The sequence below is a fragment of the Bubalus kerabau genome, chromosome 4 (assembly GCF_029407905.1).
Source record: "Bubalus kerabau isolate K-KA32 ecotype Philippines breed swamp buffalo chromosome 4, PCC_UOA_SB_1v2, whole genome shotgun sequence".
Classification (NCBI taxonomy): Eukaryota; Metazoa; Chordata; class Mammalia; order Artiodactyla; family Bovidae; genus Bubalus; species Bubalus kerabau.
In genome coordinates this window covers 162059720-162072926 of record NC_073627.1, presented here as the reverse complement: position 1 = coordinate 162072926, position 13207 = coordinate 162059720, and the positions used below count along the sequence as shown (strand labels likewise).

The window sequence follows — 13207 nt, the reverse complement described above, 5'->3', positions numbered from 1 at the left end:
AGACACCAGGAGGAAGACCAGAGATTCACCCAGTGGAGCTGTGCCTCTCAGCCTGAAGGGACTCCTGTCTCCTCGGGCCCCTGTGGAGCCTGGGCCTGGAAAGGTACCCACTCCCTTGTCCTCCTCTCTGCTCAAATGCTCAGAGAGGGGGCAGCCCCGGCAGAGAAGAGCTGCTGGCCCTGGCCCTCAGGGGCTGGTGTGCAAAGTTGTCTTGACTGCTTCTCTTCTCTCCCTCAGGTCCCAATTAATGGATTCCGACATGGATTATGAAAGGCCAAACGTAGAGACCATCAAGTGCGTGGTGGTGGGGGACAACGCTGTGGGCAAGACCAGGCTTATCTGTGCCCAGGCCTGCAATGCCACCCTCACCCACTACCAGTTACTTGCCACCCACGTGCCCACGGTTTGGGCCATTGACCAGTATTGGGTATGGCAAGAGGTAAGTTTGCAAGTCTATGGCCTCATTCATCTGGGCTTCTTCCCCAGGGATCTCTCCAGAAGGGCCCTGTGCTGAGCTCACGGAAGCCCTTTAAAGGTTGAGTAGAGGCAGCTGAAGAGCACAGATTCCTGGGAGAGGCCTGAGGGGAGCCCACCCCAGGGGAGGGGTCCCCAGCCCTTTGTGTTTGTCTGAGCAGAAGCCTGGGGCATCTTGTGTAACATAGCCCCCAGTAATGGGAAGCCCTGGAGCTGGGAAAGGGGTGGTGCTTTGGAGAGATGAGAGCTGCCAGGAGAAAAGAAACTGCTGGCTAATGATACCCAAAGACCCAAGGCTGGGAAACATCTGATGGCAGGTACAGCTGGGAACAAGGATGGGCTCCTTGGGAGATCACATCACTCCCGTGACTGTCTGCCCTCTGGAATCTCTCTTGTTAGGGGACTCAGGTGTTCTAGGACACACAGAGGGAGACACTAGTTGTCCCTCCAGCCCCCATGCTGTGGGACCCAGGAGTGAGCTGACCCCACCCTGAGTCGGCATGCAGGGCCCCCAGGAACCATTGCCTTCGCTTCTCTCCCCTCTCCCTGTCCCACCCCACCCCCTCTCCACCCCCCGCCAGGTGCTGGAACATTCCCCAAGACGTGGTAGAAGATGTGAGCATGTCTCTCCGCCTCTGGGAAACCTTCGGAGACCACCACAAAGACCGGCGCTTTGCTTATGGGAGGTAGGGAAGGCCCCCGCTGCCTGCAGGGAGCCAAGTGGATGGGGTTTTTCCCCGAGGTATGAGGACACTCTGTGAAACTGAGTTAAAGGAGTTTCACTCTGAAACTGGGAGGAAGGAGTGGAGAAAACAGCCCTGGGAGACCCTTGATGGGAAGGCAGCCCGGGCTGGGCAGGGAGCCGGCTTTGCAGTCGGGAGGCCGGGTTTCAGTTCAGTAACGCTGGGACTCTGAGCATTTAGGAAGGCTGTTCTGAGATGAGTTTTCTCAGATGAGATGGTAAAAGCGGTCATGTCTAAATCTCAAGAGAGCTGTAAGGTCAGCCCAAGAGTGTTTGAAAGCTCTCAAGTGCTAACTTGGGGGTACAGAAATAGGAGGTGCTATGATTACATGTTTTGGGGAAGATCACGTGAGCCGATCCATATGACATTTGTGGGATTGCAGTGTAGGGATGCCGTTGGGTATGTGCTCTCCCTTGTTCCAGCAGCAGGGAACCCATCACTAGCTTTTTCTGCCTATAACCTCACTCTCTCCCACCCCCAGATCTGATGTGGTGGTTCTGTGCTTCTCCATTGCCAACCCCAACTCCCTCCACCATGCCAAGACCACGTGGTACCCAGAAATCAAGCACTTCTGCCCCCGAGCACCTGTCATCTTGGTGGGCTGCCAGGTGGACCAGCGTTACGCTGACCTGGACGCTGTCAATAGGGCCAGGAGACCCTGGCTAGGTAGAGAGGGAGTCCTGGTGCCTAGGGAGGGAAAGCTGGCAGATGGGGAAGGGGAAGAGGGGGTGGGGGGAAGTTGTGTGTCTCTCAACTCCCTGCTCAGCCCTGAGAGAATGCACAGAGCCTCACTTCTCTCCCTCCATTTGAAGCAGACTCACATAGGGAGCCAGTAAGAATGGTCATTCTTTCATCCATCCACCCATCCATCCATTACACACTGAGTGGGCAATACTGGGCTAAGCATCATGAGGAGAGAAGGCGAAGGAGAGGCAATCTTTGTATGAAAGGAGCTTATAATCTTGCTGGGAGACGAACTGGATAGGTGAATATATTAAAAACCAGCATGCTAATTGCCAGAGAGGCAGTCAGCCCTCCCACTACTTTGAGCCGGGGAGATCACCCAGGCCTACCATAGATAATGGAGGGCTTCCTGGAAGAAGAAGGGCTTAGAAGTGAGCCTTGAAAGAATGGTAGGGTCTGGCCAAATAGAGGAGAAAGGGAGTGGAAATGAGCAGGGCAGGACCGGGGCTTAGACTCATATCCTCAGCAGGGACTCCCCGAGTCAGGTGAAAAACACACAGGATCGGGGAAATGCATCTCCCTGCCGCCCAGCCCTCCACCACCGACATGAACTTGGCTTCCCTTCTTGACCGTGCCAAGCCCATCAAGCCCAATGAGATCCTTACCCCGGAGAAGGGCCGAGAGGTGGCCAAGGAGCTGGGTCTCCCCTGCTACGAGACGAGAGTGATGGCGCAGTTCGGTATCAAGAATGTCTTCGACAACGCCATCCGGGCAGCGCTTATCTCCCGCCGGCACCAGCAGTTGTGGAAGTCCTATCTCCGCCATGTGCAGCGGCCCCTGCTGCAGGCGCCTTTCCTGCCCCCCAAGCCGCCGCCCCCGCTCATTGTGGTGCCCGACCCCCCCCCCTCCAGCAGCGAGGAGTGCGCTGCCCACCTTCTGGAGGACCCTCTGTGTGCAGACGTCATCCTTGTGCTTCAGGAGCGGGTGCGCATCTTCGCCCACAAGATCTACCTCTCCACATCCTCCTCCAAGTTCTACGACCTGTTCCTCATGGACCTGAGTGAGGGGGAGCTGGGGGGACCCTCGGAGTCAGGGGGTCCCCGCTCAGAGGACCACCGGGGTCACCCTGATCAACACCACCACCATCACCACCACCTCCACCACCACCATGGCCGGGACTTCCTGCTCCGGGCAGCGAGCTTTGACGTGTGTGAGAGCGTGGAGGAGGGCGGGGGCTCTGGGCCTATTGGGCTCCGGGCATCCACGAGCGACGGGATCTTACGGGGCAATGGGACAGGGTACCTGCCTGGGCGGGGTCGAGTGCTGTCTTCCTGGAGCCGAGCTTTTGTGAGCATCCAGGGAGAGATGACAGAAGAGCCACTGACTTATAAATCCCGGCTGATGGTGGTGGTGAAAATGGACAACTCCATCCAGCCAGGGCCGTTCCGGACTGTTCTCAAGTACCTGTACACAGGGGAGCTGGACGAGAATGAGCGAGACCTCATGCACATCGCCCACATCGCTGAGCTGCTTGAGGTCTTTGATCTGCGCATGATGGTGGCCAACATCCTCAACAACGAGGCCTTCATGAACCAGGAGATCACCAAGGCCTTCCATGTCCGCCAGACCAACCGGGCTAAGGAGTGCTTGGCCAAAGGCACCTTCTCAGGTATGAAACAGGCTTAGGAGCTGGTGTCCCAAAGGCAGGGGACTTCCCTCCAGGCTCTTTCTGCAGAATCTGGGTTGGTCCGAGTAGCATTCTGAGTCATCTCAGCCACTGATGTCCTGGAGATACTGCGGCTCTGCTCCTGAAACCTAGAGCCCCCAGCTTGAGATTGTGGTCATGTGGTGCTCACAGAGTGTGGCTTCAGGAGAAAGCAGTCATCTGGGAGCAGTGTCTACCCGTGGGGTTGGTTGTCCCATATTCTTTCACCCCATCCTCACGTGATGCATCTTCTCTCACCCAACAGATGTGACCTTCATCCTGGATGATGGCACCATCAGCGCCCACAAGCCCCTGTTGATTTCTAGCTGTGACTGGATGGCTGCCATGTTTGGGGGGCCATTTGTGGAGAGTTCCACCAGGGAGGTAAGGCTAGGATGGAAATGGCTGGGAGGGAGAGAGGCTTACTCCCTTTCCATCTGAGGCATCTGTCACTTCATGGTACTTCCTTCAGCCCTGACTCTGTACAAACCACCAAGTGATGGGCCCAAGAGAAGTTTATGAGATGGCTCCTATAGCCAAGGACTTTGCAGTATACCAAGATGGGCAATTATGGTCACATCCTAGCTCTATAGTTGAGAAAAAACTTTTTTCTTAAAGCAGTAAAAACAGATTTTTATTCAGAAACTATTGCAATAGGGGAAAAGAGACCTCAGTATAGAACTGGTTTTAATTCTTAATTGAGCATGATCAAGTGGGGTTTATAGTCAAGGTGTAGGGTGGGAGTCAGAGGGTAGAAAATTACTAAGAGGAAACATCAGGAGTCAGTGGGAGTTCTAGCCAAATCAAGACTGGGGTTCAAGTCTGACCTCCTTTCTACCCTTCTCTGAACTCTGACACTGACTGTCCATCCCTCAGCCTTGTAGTTAACAGTGTCCTCCTTTGTGAATCTACTCAAAGTTCCAAGGGTCCACACCAAGTTTCTCCAGCTGATCTGAGGTTTCCCTTGAGTATGCGGATGAGGTCTTTTATTTCTGCTGAGTACCCTTCTCAGCTCTGGTCCCTTAGCCAGTGCTCAGCAAGCACTTGAATGAAAAGCTGAACAAAGAATGTTAGAGCATAGCATCCTATAACCCAGAGAAGGGATTTCCTAAGATTTCTGGGTCAGGAAGATCCTTTGGAGGAGGGAAGGGCACCCCTTTTCAGTATTCTTACCTGGAGAATCCCATGGACCGAGGAGCCTGGCGGGCTACAGTCCATAGGGTCGCACAGAGTCAGACATGACTTAAGCGACTTAGCACACACTGGAAAGGGAGTCCTTCTGGGAGGTGAAGAGGAGAGTTCGAGATTTGAGTGGTCTCTGCTCCCTGAAGCATGAATGGGTTGAGATGTGCAAAGTGTGAGAGGGGAACTCTCCAGAGTCACAGAAGCAGCTGTAAAGTTCCAGCCAATTCCCAGTGCAGCCTGGAGAGGCTGGCGGCTGATGAGAAAGCAGTTTTTGTGTTGGTCCTGCTCTGGAGAGATCCCAGAGGCCCAGAGCTGTAGCTTTGAGCAGCCCAGAGAGATCAGCTGGTGTTCGCTTTGTTCATCCACATCCCACTTGCACTGCTCCCCGAAGGATAGAGTGGGGCCAGGTGCAGGTGACCGGCAGGACTCCTTTATGCTTCCTCCACACCAGAAAGATGCTAACGCGAGTCCAGGTCCTTTTAAAAGCTATTGGAGCCCTGCTCACAGGTGCTCAGCAGATGGGTTCATTGAAGGCTGTTGGTATGGGAGATTAGCCTTTGGGGAAGGAGGGGTTCTGAGCAGGTCAAGGGACCACAGAGGGGTGGCAGCCTGTCTATGGGAGACCAACTGTCCAGGCCAGAGCCTTCTGAGTTCTTCGGAACTGCTGCTCTTTCCCTAAAGCTGGACCTTGCTCCAGCCTGCTCCATTCCTTCCCATTCACAGGTGGTATTTCCTTAAACAAGCAAAAGCTGCATGTGGGCCATGCTGGAGTACCTGTACACTGGCATGTTCACCTCCAGCCCCGACCTGGACGACATGAAACTCATCATCCTGGCCAACCGCCTCTGCCTGCCGCACTTGGTCACCCTCACAGGTAGCTAAGCCCAGGGGAGGAGCCTCCAGGGAGGAGGAGGAGGAGTCAGGGGATCCCCTGGGAGTCATGATTTCTTCTCTCACCTGTCTCCTCCTAGGGGACAGGCCACCAGCACCAAGGGGATATGTTAACATAGCGTGAGATACATCGGTGCGTATTGGGGTTGCGGTGAGGACGTGGATGTAAAGAGATGTGTGAGAGGGATGCTTGGTGGGGTCACCTTATAGGTCTCTCTAGAGGTTATTGCGGTGCAGCACGTGGGCACCAGTAGATGCCAGGGCTCGAGGTTCTCAGCTTGGCCACACTCAGGCAAGCTTAAGAAGCCAAAAAGAACAGAACACCATTCCTCATTCCTACCCTTGCATCTCCTCTTTCTGCCTTTTGTTTTTCTTCCCCTTTCTCATTTGCTTCTTCTCTTCTACCTTCCCTTTCTCTTTCTTCTTCTAGAAACACAGTAAACATTGACCTAATTGTTGGTCACTCCTAATTCTTTGATTCCTGGAAGATCCTGTGAGCTAGAGCTCAGGTTTCAGGATGGACCAACCCCAGAGGCTTGGGTGGAGCAGGGACTGGGGCAGGAGGGAGACAAGGAGCAGCGCTTGGGGTGCCAGGGCAGGAGGAGAGATGGTGCAGTGCAGATGAGAAGCCGTCTGGAGCCTGTGGTGCCCGCCGACAGGTGGTGCTCCTGAGCTGGAGTCAGCATGTGCGTTCCTTTGATGTTGGTGTTGGTACCTGTACGGGCATTGATGTCCAGGTTAATGTCCTTGGGTGGGTCGGCGGCAGATAGCAAGGCCTCAGATACTGAGTTGAGGTTCAGGGAAGGACCTGGTGTCAGAGCTGCTGTGGCCCTCGGCAGATGATCAAGACTGGGACTTGGCTATGAGGGAAGCAGCGATCCTATGACGAGAAATGAATTGAAAGGTGGCGCTTGGTCCCTGGAAGAGGTGGACATGATTGACCAGAATCAAATGTTAAGAGCTGAGCCTGCAGAGGCAGGCCAGGGGACACTGAGGGCTTTAGGGCAGGGAGTAAGAGGCTTCTAGAGATTTCAACTGCAGAATTCCCTGGTGGTCTGGTGGTTAAGGCTGCACTTCCACTGCAGGGGGCATGGGTTCAATCCCTGGTTAGGGAACTAAGATCCTGCATGCTGAGTGGTGCGACCAATAAATAAATAAAAAATAAATAAGATCACAGCTGCAACAATTTGAAAAAGTGGTGCAACATTCCCAGAACATAGAAAACAGTCCAAACTCTTAGACTAAATAACTTTTGAAAGACTTGCTACAAAGAAATGGCCCAAATGAAAAAAAAAATGTATTCAGGTGTTTCTTTAAGTTTGTTTCATCATAGCAAGCAATCAGAAACAATCAAACAGGCACACTGGTTAAGCACATGTGGATGGATTTTGCAAGGTAGCCATTAAAAATGTTACCTCTCACTGCTGCATGGAAAGGCTTATAGAAAATAACATTGAATGACCTTTCCTGGGAAATGCTTCATAATTGCTAAAAAGCATATTTAAAAAATATGTTTCTATGTACCTTGTAAAGGAACAGTGGAAAATGCCAAGTGTTGTATAATAAGTGACATGTTTTGTTATATAAGCTTACTATGAAATTATTAATTTAAGCTTAATTTTTAAAATGTTAAATATTGCACGAAAACATGTAATATGTGTTCATCTTAATAAACTATTACAAACTGAAGTGGCCCTTGCTCGCCACACCAGAGCCCCCAGTCTGTCCCTCTCAACCATAGGCCCTCCCCACCCCAAAGTAACCGTTCTGCCTATGGCGCTAAGATTTTATAACTGCTCTTCCTTACTCTTCTTCATAGTTATATCATCCAAGTGTACATCCTGAAACACTGTAGCATGATTTTATTTTTTATATATCTTTTAAGGTTTTTTTAATCTGTAAGTACCTTGTCTGTTAAAAACAAAAACAGAACTTGCCCTTGCGATACGTTGGAAAAACCCTCTGATTCAGGGAACCTAGATTTTTTTACTGATCGCCTTTCTGTATCCACCATGTTTCCTTCCTATCAACTGGCCTTCAGGTCTAGAGGCTAGATTAGATCCAGTCTTCTTTTGGTGAGACTACATTTTGTAGGCTGTTTCTGCTTTTCATCAAGAAACATAGATCATCTGCTTTTCTCTCTTTTTGTGGTGTTAGCAGCCTTTGAGTTTTATTGCCTGGATCCATTTATTTATTAACTGTTGTGAAATGGTAATATTCCAGGTCTTTTTTTTTTCTTTTTTAATCTGTTAGAATACTTTCAAAAGGAGGGAAACTTTCCCTCACCTATGGTTTGATTTCCCAGTAGAATAGTTCATGTAGGAAAGGCAGGTGAATATGTGGTATTTTAATTTACCAGTTGTTTTTCTTTTCTCTCATATTCATGTACTTATTTGGCTGCAGTGGAGTCTTAGTGGTGGCATGAAGGATCTTCAGTTGCGGCATGTGGGATCTAGCTCCCTTACCAGGGGTTGAACCTGGGTCCCCTGCATTGGAAGTGTAGAGTTTTAGCCACTGGACCATCAGGGAAGTCCCTGTTTACCAGTTTTCAAGACACACATTTGTTTCCTATCATCCTTTGAGAGTAACCATTATTTGTTATTAATATTACATGTGATTATGAATTTTTGGACTTGAACATACTCTATTGGCTTTTAGTTCAGGTCACTTGCTCAGTTGTGTTCGACTCTTTGTGACCCCATGGACTGCAGCATGCCAGGCATCCCTGTCCATCACCAACTCCTGAAGCCTACTCAAACTCATGTTCACTGAGTCAGTGATGCCATCCACCCATCTCATCCTCTGTCGTCGCCTTCTCCTGCCTTCAATCTTTCCCAGCATCAGGATCTTTTCAAATGAGTGGGTTCTTCACATCAAGTGGCCAAAGTATTGGAGTCTCAGGTTCAGCATCCGTCCTTCCAATGAATATTCAGGACTGATTTCCTTTAAGATTGACTGGTTGGATCTCCTTGCAGTCCAGGGGACTCTCAAGAGTCTTCTCTAACACCACAATTCAAAAGCATCAATTCTTTAGCCCTCAGCCTTCTTTATAGTCCAACTCTCACATCCATACATGACTACTGGAAAAACCATAGCTTTGACTAGATGGACTTTTGTTGGTAGAGTAATGTCTCTGCTTTTTAATATGCTGTCTAGGTTGGTCATAGCTTTTCTTTCAAGGAGCAAGCATCTTTTAATTTCACGGCATCAGTCACCATCTGCAGTGATTTTGGAGCCCCCCAAAATAAAGTCTCTCAGTATTTCCATTGTTTCCCCATCTATTTGCCATGAAGTCATGGGACCGGATGCCATGATCTTAGTTTTCTGAATGTTGAGTTTTAAGCCAACTTTTTCACTCTCCTCTTTCACTTTCATCAAGAGGTTCTTTAGTTCTTTGCTTTCTGCCATAAAGATGGTGTCCTCTGCATATCTGAGGTTACTGATGTTTCTCCCGGCAATCTTGATTCCAGCTATCGGTTTTAAATCATTGCAATTAGCTTTATGGAAACTCAGATACTCTGCTGTTCCTTTAACCTGTAGAAGTCTTCTCGAGTTGGCTGCAGAGTCTCTAGAGGAGCTTTCGATGCTCTGGAATGACAAGATGTGCCAGGTTCATTGTGTACATTTCCTGCCCCATACCCGGTATCAGCCATTTCTCTAGGAAGTCTTGGCTTCCTGTAGTTGGAAATGGGATTTCAAGGCTACAGTATTTGCATTAGCAATGCTTTTGCTATTGGGATGGCTGTTCTTTCTGGGTCTTTTTCCATGGACTCAGCTGAGAGATATTACTTTTAAAGATAAAATACTTTATCAGTTTATACTGATACAGTTAAAATTCAGAACTCAAAGTGTTTACTTCTTCCCTAGAAAGGTCTTAACATGAAATGCAAGGTTAGTACACAATTTGTTACAAAATTTAAATTAAAATGAACAACTTGATTTAATCCTTAGTTCTAATCTATAGTTCTCAGCAAATTTGAGATTTAATACCCTCTCCCATCAGTATCAGTGGCTGATTCTCAGGGGTGGGGGCTTTCACCCCACCTGTATAACTCCTTGCTGCAACATATGTAGCTTAAAAAACTTCATAGGTTATTCTAGTCTCTGCCTTCACTTCCCACCTCCTCTCCAGTGGGAAAGTCTTGCTCCAATCCTGGTTTTCTCACTGGTAAGAGCGGACTTAAATCTCCTGTGGCCTTTCCTGGCCTGTTGAGACTTGCCCTGGACCTCTCTTTGCCCTGCTGTGGGCCCCTGCTGGGGTCGGGGCGGGGATAAACAAGTGCCTGTCCACTCCTGTGGTTCTTCAGCCCATTCCTGGCTGTGTGTGTGTCACAGAGCAGTACACAGTGACTGGGCTGATGGAAGCAACTCAGATGATGGTGGACATCGACGGGGACGTCCTTGTGTTCCTGGAACCGGCTCAGGTAGGATGGCAGGGAAGGAATCTCTCCAACATTCTCAGCTCTGGGCTCTGCCTGTTGGCAGCAAACGGGGAGGGTTCGGGAGGTGGTGGGTAGGAAGGGAACCCATTGACAGACTTGGTTCCCCCAGGGGGCAGACCCATCTTATCCTGCAGGCCAGAGGATTCACCCCAACATGCCAAGAGAAGAGGCTGGCTGTGGCAGGAAGGGACGGAGACTTCAGGCAACCGTTGGGCCGGAGAGGGAAACCAGAGCCCTGTATAGACGTGGTTGCTGCCTGCTGGGGTCATTTAAGACACACTGGGGACTCTCCATCTAAGATGGACTTCCTTCCTCCAATTTCCCAAGTGATAGTGTCAGTTGCTCAGTCATGTCTGGCTCTCTGCAACCCCGTGCACTTTAGCCTGCCAGGCTCCTCTGTCTATGGGATTCTCCAGGCAAGAATACTGAAGTGGGTTGCCATTTCCTCCTCAAGGGGATCCTGCTGACCCAGGGATTGAACCCAGGTGTCCTGCATTGCGGGCAGATTCTTTACTGTCTGAGCCACCCAAAACAGGCAAGCAAAATCTCCCCTACGAATCCTCAGGATGCCAAACATTCTAAAGATTAGTTTATGAAGTTAAAATATGGCAGATATGCCTGGGAGGCCAGCTCTCTAAGCCCGGTTGTCAGCACCTTAATGCAGGCTGCTCTGGTCCAGCATGGAGGATGAGGGGTCAGATCTGAGGAGGGCAGACCCAGTAAGAGGCTACCTCATAGGACTGTGGGTTTCTGGGGCTGCTGGGGGCAGGTCACAGGTGAGGTGGTGGTGGTGGTGGGGCCAAGGAGCAAATCCATGTCATTCCGTCATGGTTTTGTGTGGCCTTGCCTCTCGAGGTGGGTTCTTTGTGACTCAGGGCCTTTGCCCACCTGCGCCAAAGCTCTGGCTCTGAAGGCCAAAGTAGACATCTGTGTGCAGACCTTGGCCCAGAGGTCCCAGCACAGACATGCTCCTGTCTGTTCCCAGTTCCACTGTGCGTACCAGTCGGCTGACTGGTGTCTTCACCACATCTGCACCAACTACAACAATGTGTGTCGCAAGTTCCCCCGAGACATGAAGGCCATGTCCCCAGGTGAGCATCCCCAGCGGCATTTGTCATCTCCCTCTCCTTGGGTCCAAGCCTCTGACCCAGGGCGCCCAGAGGCTGCCAAAGACCCCTGTGGGTGGGGAGTAGCCTGCAAACATGCACCCAGCCCAGCGGAGGGGGTCCTGGAAAAAGCACTGGTGTGGAGGGCGGCCCCCCCGCCCCGGCCCACCAGAGACCTTGGGCAATTCACTCTGCCCCTCTGAGCTCCTGCTTTTCACAGGTACAGTCAGACTAGAGGTGGTATTTTTTAGATGTTTGTGGACCAAACTCCACATTAAGAAAAACATTTTTGTTTGTTTGTTAATTTTTACAATGTTGGTTGGTTTCTGCCAAACAACAATGCAAATCAGCCATAATTATACATATATCCCCTGCCTCTTGAGCCTCCCTCCCATCCCCACATCCCACCCCTCTAGGTTATCAAGAATTACATTGTATCTTGTGACCTAGTACACATATTGAAAAATTCATCAGTTGTTTTTAATACTGTTCACGACTCATGACATTAATTTCATAACCTAGGAATGGGCACAAGTCACAGCTTGGACAACACAGATCTGGGCATCCTCTGGGGTCCCTGCAGCTTGGTCTCTGCTTAATTGATGTCTCAGGTCCTGGGGCCTGACAGGAAGCCAGGGGTCCAGGATTCATGGGATCCAGGGAGAGGTGTGGCTGGCCTCCCCCAGTTTCTTCACTGGGCACCGTCTGCTCTGCTGTGACCCTCCTCCCCACTAGTACTCTACCAGGTCTCCCACTCCTGCTCTCTCCTCGTCACCCTTCTAGCATTTTCTTTCTAAAGCACAGCTCCAACTGCCTCACTTCCCTGGCCCCAAACTTTCGTGGAGCCCCCACACCTTCTAGAAGAAGTCCAAACCCCTCAGCCTAGCCTTCCCTCCCATCTGACCTCCTGCATACCCCCACCCCCCACACCTCCCCTCTCAGAACCTCATCTCTGCCAGCTGCACCTGCTGTCGGCCCAGCCAGGCTGAGCATCTTCTTGCCCACAGCTCTTCTCACTGTTTCTCCCTCATCCGTTGTTGCAGCCTGCTTTATTCTCCAAGCCTTGATAGGATCTTCCCTCTGCCTTTGAAGAAAAACGCAAGTGGAAATGCCTTTCCCCGGTGTGGACTGTCGGCTCTACTCCTTGGGCAACTGACTCTCTTTGGGCGCTCAGTGAAGGCAGGGCTTCCGCTTCTGGTCCCCAGGGGTTGGCATGTGGGCCTAGGAGGACCAGAGGCATGTTCCATGGCAGTGGGGCAGGGGTGGGAGTCCCTCTGCCCCTCCTCCTGCGTCTTCCTCACCCAGCTCTACTGCCGTTCTGCCCCAGAAAACCAGCAGTATTTCGAGAAACACCGGTGGCCACCCGTCTGGTACCTGAAGGAGGAAGACCACTACCAGTGGGCCTGGAAGGAGCGTGAGAAGGAGGACTATCTGCACCTGAAGCGGCAGCCCAAGCGGCGCTGGCTGTTCTGGAATAGTCCATCCTCTGCGTCCTCTTCGGCCGCCTCCTCGGCGTCCCCATCCTCCTCCTCGGCTGTGGTCTGAGATGCTGCCACCCTCTTCTGACCCTGCTGCTGTTGTCCCCACTTGTCTTTGCCCCTCTGCTCCTCCGCATCGCCCCTTCCACCTCCCAGGGACAGAGGACTCGCATAACCAGGACCCTTTGGGTGGAGCTGCCCTCACCAGCCAACATAGCTCAGCACAGAGAGGAGGGAGCCTGGCCTCGTGGACCAGAGCAGTGGCCCTGTGCAGAGGTCCTGATTCCATGGCTGGCCGGGAAACAACTCTTGGAGGCGGGCATCGGGGAGAGAGCTGAGGACTGTGGCATCTTGTCTGTGGGTCGCAGAACCCTAGCATCAAAGGGGAAACTCTCCTGCTGGGAAGCTGTGTGTCCTGGTCTGCGCAGGCGGCCCCCTCCCAGGGAGCAGCAGTGGGCAGGCAGGGTCCTACCTCTGTTGGCCCCACGTCTCCATTTAT

General features: G+C 51.4%; 1 pseudogene; it reads left to right on the top strand.

The window, feature by feature from the left end:
- Window positions 1-232: 232 nt before the first annotated feature.
- LOC129651726 (rho-related BTB domain-containing protein 2-like) lies at window positions 233-12887 on the top strand (annotated as a pseudogene).
- Window positions 12888-13207: the final 320 nt, after the last annotated feature.